Here is a 7,234-nt window from a genome sequence, read left to right on the forward strand (position 1 = left end):
AGAACAGGCATCAAAAAAAATAAAAATAAAAATAAAAAATCTGGGAATGTGGACAGGAATCAAGCAGCCCTGTAAAGGAGGATATTGAAGGGATGGATTTGGCATGAGGAGCACCCAGGAGTTTCTGGCAGAGGAGGGGTGCAGCATCACCTGTGTCAGCACAGAGAAAAGTGCAGATTCTCAGGGCCAGATGGTTTCACCCAAAAGCTCTGCAAGGAGAGAGCAACAGAGCTGCTAGCAGGGAGATCTCTTCCCATTAACCCCCTTCTTTGAGAAATGCTCAAGACAAATCCATTTCCCAGCCACGATATTTTTTCCTTGCCAAAAAAGCTGATTATTTTGGGAAGTCAGCAAAAGTTACACAAACCTTGCTGAACAACACATTTCTACGCTGCACCTTTCTGCAAGCAAATCTGAAAATAATATGGGAAACTCAAAAAAAAATCACATGGTCTTTAAAATCATCTCAGACACAGGCACTGGAAAGGGTCTGTGGATGAGCCAAAATATCCAGGAGAAAGGGAATATTGCCATGGCTCAAGAACTGGTTAGGAGACAGGTGTAGGTGGTTAATTTTTAAGTGGATCAAAGACCTGCATCACCATTGATGTTTAATAAATTAATGAGATGGAAAAGTACACAAAGAATAAATGTCAAATAGCAGTGAGAAGCTAGGAAAATTGCAGGGGTTCAGGAAATCTGCATGAGCAGACACATAGGAAAATCAGCACGCCCAGAGCAGCCCTACTCCTCAACAGACACGAGGATTTTAATTCACTGGAAACTGCTTCCAGTGATAATTAATAGTGAAAAATATCAAAATTAAATGGAGCTGCTTACAACAGACCTGCCTAAACTTTTCTCTGTGGAGTGCTGACTGAGAGAGTGGTGAGCAGAAGTGTTCCCATCTCCAGTGCCATCAAACCCTTCCTCTCATGAAATCTTGGTGCCACTGAAGTCCCAGGAGGGATGAGCTGTGGGATTCAGTGTGGGCAGTGCCAGTCACCACCCTCCATCTCAGGCTCAGGATAACCAAAAAATAACATCAAAAAGAAGCAGTTGGGGTCTGGTTAACTCCAAGAGTAACAGAATATACTGGAGGTTAATTAACTTGCCCCCTAATGAGAGAAACCTGGGACTTCTTTTCAGTAATTAGAAAAAGGAAAATAAAAAATTTTAAAAAATAATTTGGGTGTGAGGAATTTAAAAGTGATGGGAAGATAATCTGGGCGACCAAAAAGCTGCATGGAACGTGCTGTACTTACTTCACAACGTGTCAATGTCCAGCAAGACCTTGCCCATGGTGGGATTTACACAAGGATCTACACAGGATCTGCAGTCACATTCCTTTTTATCCTCCTTCATCTAAATGTTCCAAGCACAAAATTTGATAAGGAAGTGCTGGTGCATTCAGGAGAAGCCCTTCTCACACAGCAGTGCTCTGATGTGCACTGCAGTGCAAATATTCTCCTGAAAGACACCACTTCAATAAAGTGCTCTATTAAAAAATAATCTGCCAGCAGAAGAGTATTGACTGTGTAAATATGATATTGGAGAGCTGGGAGAAAGTAAATATGGGAACAAGCAAACACTGTTTTGTCAGGAGGGGGCAAACCCCCAAAGCCACAGAAATAAGCAAAATTGTTTATTATTTGCAAAACATAAGGTAAAAGTGTTTAGGCAAGCACTGAGTCAGTGGGATGTGGGATGTCCTCAGCCAAGTCCCTCCTGCTGAGAACAAGCTCCTGCCTTGCAGGGATTGTGCTTCCTCCTGCTGTCCCCAAAGTGACAGCAGCATCCTCAGCTGATGTCATCGCACAAAGCTAATATTAAACGCTTTCAGATCGGATCAATAAAATAGAACTTCCATTAAATGGCCAGAAAGCTGTCAGTTCTGTTTTTCAGTCCTAGACTCTCTCATGAGTTCCTGACTCAAAAAGAAAAGATTGTGGCTATTAAGTAAGTAAAACTTGATTTATCACACAGTATTTGAAAATGCTTTCTTTGAAGCGTGCACTAACAGGTCAAATATTCCCAACTTCTTCTTTGGCTGGAATGTTAAAAATGTTGAATAGATAATGTCCATGGCATTTTTGCAACCAAGGCCATAAGAAGGAGGTTTGGAACATCTGTGTTCCTCTCAATTTACTTAACCTTTATTTCTTTTCCTTGAGGGAGAGTTATAATACTCTGAACTGAACTATCTGCCCAATTTTCTTTTGTTAGGGAAAGGCAGTGCTGGGAACGTGGCACCTTCCAGACCCTCCTTTCCTGGATGCAGGAACTACCCATGGAATCTGGGGGGGAAATGACACATTTGGCAGCGTTTCAAACACCGTGCCCAGGGAGCAAACAGATTGCTGCAAGAATTCCAATCAAAGCATCGCTCACACTTCGCCATGTACAGACTCGTTTTTCAGCTGCAAATGTTCCTGTTGACAGCTATCCAACTTTGTAATTAGTGACAAGACAGGGAATACTTTACACTCCAGGTGCACCTCCATCAAAGGGGTCCCCTGCCTCTCACCAGCGCTAGCTCAGACACTTCTGCAGGGTGGGATGTGCTGCCAAAATGGATTTTCACAGAGTCCCAGGAGGGTGACTCCAGGTCCCAGCAGGAGCAGGGGTTCCACCGTGCCAAGAGCTGCAGTGTCCCATTCTCCCACCCTCCCTAAAGTGCCACTGAGCCACTTTCCCCCCCAGGGGAACTCTGAGGCCTCCAAACAGCACATGATGAGGCATCACTTCAGCTCATCCTCAAGTGCTTTGCTGGAGCTGCAGCTCTCCAGCCCTGGCTGCTCAGCCCCTCTCCCTGCCCAGCCCTCTGCTCCTCCCCAAGCAGGGCAGCTGGGATGGGTGCAGGAGGTGAGGGCTGGGGGATCAGCATCCCAGCCTGCCCCTTCCCTTCCCTTCCCTGCTGGAAAGCTGCTGACACAGATACACAAATAACTGATGGCATTACGGTACCGGGGAGGAGGGTGTTTTGTAAAGCAGAACGCAGACTGCTTAAATAATGAATTAAGAGGCATCAAAAATGCGTATGTAAAAGGACAGAGAGGGAAGGGCTGATATTTTAGACTATGCTAGACCACAATGAATAAATTATAAGAAAGGCTGAATACTTTACTAAGTATAAAGATGTCTAGCAAAAGAAAAGTTCCTACTCTTTTCATCCCCCACTGGGTCCCAAATGAAGACAGAGCTGAGAGGGCTCAGCTGGTCCATGAGGTTTTTTTTCCATGTACATTTTCATCTGGACTGAGACGTTTTTTATTTAACAGCATCCACCCTGTCTTTAAGCCTTTCACACCAGAGACAGGCTTGCTTATTTTTCTGACACTGCTGAAGTTCTCCCAGTCGTAACAAAGGCAGAACACCCAGTCAGTGTGACAGAGATGAAGGATGGGTGGGAGGCACATCTCAGCGTGCTATCAAGGCCTGGGTGCAGTAATTGGTGAGGAAACAATTGGGAGCTGTCAGCTGGAAATGCACGCCCTGGTGCTGGCTGCTGTGCATGGGCAATGAATGCTGGCCACTGTGGTCACCTCTTCCTGAGCCCTGAGCAGCACAGCCATCCCTCCCTGTCCCTCACAGCCCCCTCCGTGCCCTCCAAGGGCCAGGCAGGTTCCTACACCCAACACATGAACATGATGAGGATTTTAATTACCTGCAAGATGCACAAGAAATCAAACGCCAAACAGGCAGAGCTGCCCACACTTCTGCACGTCCAGGCTCTGTCCATGCTCCCCAGCAGACACAGACCCATGGAGAGATGATGAATTGCACCAGTCATTTGCTGACCTTCTTTGTCCATGGCAGCCTCCTCACAGGCTCTGCCCACCTGGCAGCTCTGACCTGCTGTTAGTCAGCATGGAATTCCTTAGGTTAGAAAAGACCTTTTACATCACTGAGTCCAACCATTAACCCAGCAGTGCACCAGTGAAAGTAAAATGAGAGTTCAGGCATTTCCTCACATGTGGGGACACCAACAAGCACCAAAGCTGACAAGGGGCACCTTGCCCTGGCATCACACCTTATGCCAATGCTTCCATCATATTACAAACCTCACCTGCTTTCCACCCTTCCTGCATGGCAACTCATACAATTCCTGCCCTGTATTAATGTTTACAGCTCATTTTTATTTTGCTCAGCTGCTGAAAGCTGTGGATCAGATGTCAGGCTGACAAATCATCTCCCCTGGCTTTAGCCAGTGCAAAAGGATAAGGCTGGACACCACAGCCCGCCCTGGGCAGCCAGAGCCCTGTGTCAGCTCAAACCTTCCCAGAGCTGAAAAGAAAAGTCAGCCAATCCCATCTTTAGTGACCAGCTGGGGGATAAATTCAAAAAGGGGGCAATCTGCAAACCTCAAATATTTTTCTTTAAAAACAACTGTCTTCATGCTTCTTAAAAATAAACAGAATAACAGCTCCATCATTTTTCAATATTTTCTTACTATTTTTCAAGTGTCAGTGGCTCATATTTCCCTGGCCCAGGTGCATGTGCACATAACCACCCTTCCTAGTGAACTGCACTGGAGCAGTGATTAGCCAGTGGAAGGTGCAGGATATATTGCACAGCTGTGATGTGCTGCACAAGTGAAAATCAAGACTTTTGCAGCAAAACAGGAATTGCATTAACTACTAAAAGGTGACAGTCTGGCACAAAGTGGTTTTAGCACAAAACATGAAGCAGGATTTTGTTACAAAAGATTAACTGACAATTATTTTCTAGCACCAACTAAGTTGCTTAAAGAAAAACTGAAGAAAAATATACCGATATTATAGCATTTGAATCATCCCAGGCTAAAAGCGAAAACCTCCATGGATTAATTTTTTGCTTCTACAAACAGGAAGGAGGAAAAACAAAACCATGACTGCAGGAGCAGTTGCTGCCGGTGATCCTGCATCTGAAATGAGCTTCCCTTTGAGCGTTGGGAAGGGCTCTAGTGACACCTACTGCACTCTGCTACACAAGGTACTGGAAGCTCTCCTGCCCAGCCTGGAGCAGGGTGTCCCTGCAAGGCAAGGGGCATTTCCAGCCTGCAGAGACCCCCTGAGCAGCAGCACCCCGAGCTGAGGCTGTACCTGCCAGCCTGCTGCTGGGGCCAGCGTGACCTTCCCAAAGCACCGAGACATGGAAACACAGCCCAGCACTGCCAGGGAGAGCCTGGGCACAGACAGCAACTTCAGAACCTGACATGGGGGTGATCAGCGTGGAATCATGGAGTCTGTAATGCAGAAAAGAGCTTTTATGTGCAGTCCAACCTTTACCTTTAGCCCAGCAGTGCCAAACCACAAGCAAACCAAACCATCTCCACATCTGTTCATCTCCCCCAGGGATGGGCACTCCATCACTTCCCTGCACAGCCCCTTCCAACGCTTGACAACCCTTCTGGTGAAAACATTTCCCTAATATCCATTCCAATCCTCCCCTGGCACAATTTAAAGCTGATTCCTCTTGTCCTCTCCCATGTTCCCAGGGAGCAGAGCCCAACCCCAGGCTGTCCCCTCCTGTCAGGGAGTTGTGCAGAGCCACAAGGGCCCCCTGAGCCTCCTCCTCCCCAGTATTTATCAGTGATGACTGATTTGGTAAAAATTCTCTTTTTTTCCTGTATGTTTTCTTTACTGAGACTATTTATACTCGACAGTGACTTTATTATCAGCTCAATATAGAAAATAACTGACGCATTCTCAACTTTCTCTTTTAAAATCCTGGTTGAACGTCATCTTTGTTCAGTTTTCAACCCTCAAACACCTGGCAACCAAAATTAACATTCCTGACACTCTTTTGTTCCCAAGTGATGGGGGACCTGAGCTCCAGACAATTGATTTCTCACCCACTACTCAAAAGCTTTATGTACTTTGTGTACTACATTAAAAAATTCTTTTCTAAAGGCCAAAACAAGGTGTGATTTAAAAAAAAAAAAAAAAAAAATCAAAAGAACAATGCCACGGTAGAAGTTATACATATTCAGAACAAATTTATTCTCAGTAATAGTGCAATTTACCTTTTTTTCCCCCACCTCTCCTCCTTTTGGATTTGCCATGGAATAATTGGAAAGGGAAGGGAAATCAAGAAAACATAAAGAAAATTAAGAGATTGTTATTTGTGTTTTGTTCACCTATCCAAAGGATAATGGTAATAATGAATACTTAATTTTATATTATATATATATATATATATTATTTATTCTATTATATTTATATACAAAGGTTATTTTTGTATTTTATCTATATCATATTATAAAAATATTATTATAAATATATTATTATAAAAAATATATTATAAAAATATTTCAGTTTTCCAAGAGAGGACAGCAGCCAGTAAAAAATTACACCTGTGAATGTGCTGTCAGCTCTACCCAACCATGGCAACACCTCCTTTTCACCGTTCCCTGCCCTTTCCTTCCTCTCTCCAGCACAACTCCCAGGTCACCTCCAGTTTTTCAGCCCTGTCCCTTCTCCCCACAGCCCCCCTGGTCAGGGATGCTGCTCCCCTCTCCTGGCTCAGACTCAGGGGAATTCAGGACCTTTCCCCCTCCTGTACCTCCCTGCAGTTTGTGACATGAATATTTTCACTCCCCTCATTTTTTGGCTCTGTCCCAAGGAGGTTTCCACACATTTCCCTTGATTTATCACCACATTCCCAACGGCCTCCTGAGCTCCAAGCTTGAGAATGACTCTCTGCCTGTTTTATCCATCTGAAACCTTACACTTGTTTGTCCCTCCTCACCTCTCTGGTTCCCTGTGTGCACCTCTCTCCCCCAGACACAAAATGCTGTTTCCAGCTGCACTTTTGGCACAGTCCAAGCTGCAGGGTTTGGGTGAGGCAGCTGGACCAGGCTGGGATGAGCCCAGCCCCAGCACTGACCCAGCAGAGCTCCCACTCTGAGCCAGGCTTGGAGCAGCGACCTAGAACAAGATTAAGAGAGTAAGAATTGTTTTTTATTAAAGGCCTCCAGTAGATACACCTTGGGCAGTCCACAGCCTCCCAGAATGGTCACACAATTATGAGTTTGTCAGTTTATATCAGGTGTAATCCTCCAATTACAGCTTCAGCTAATGAAGTCATTTACTCCAGGTTTGCTCCTCCCCAATTCACTTTTGTTTAAACTTTGGGGCCTGTGAGGTGTCCTTGAGTTTCAGGCCTAGAGGGATTGTTTGGTCTGACCAAAATGTGAAGAGAGTTAACACTTTATATGGAGTTTAGTTATACACTAATGCAGTACAGGATG

Source organism: Poecile atricapillus, chromosome 9 (assembly GCF_030490865.1).
Source record: "Poecile atricapillus isolate bPoeAtr1 chromosome 9, bPoeAtr1.hap1, whole genome shotgun sequence".
Classification (NCBI taxonomy): domain Eukaryota; kingdom Metazoa; phylum Chordata; class Aves; order Passeriformes; family Paridae; genus Poecile; species Poecile atricapillus.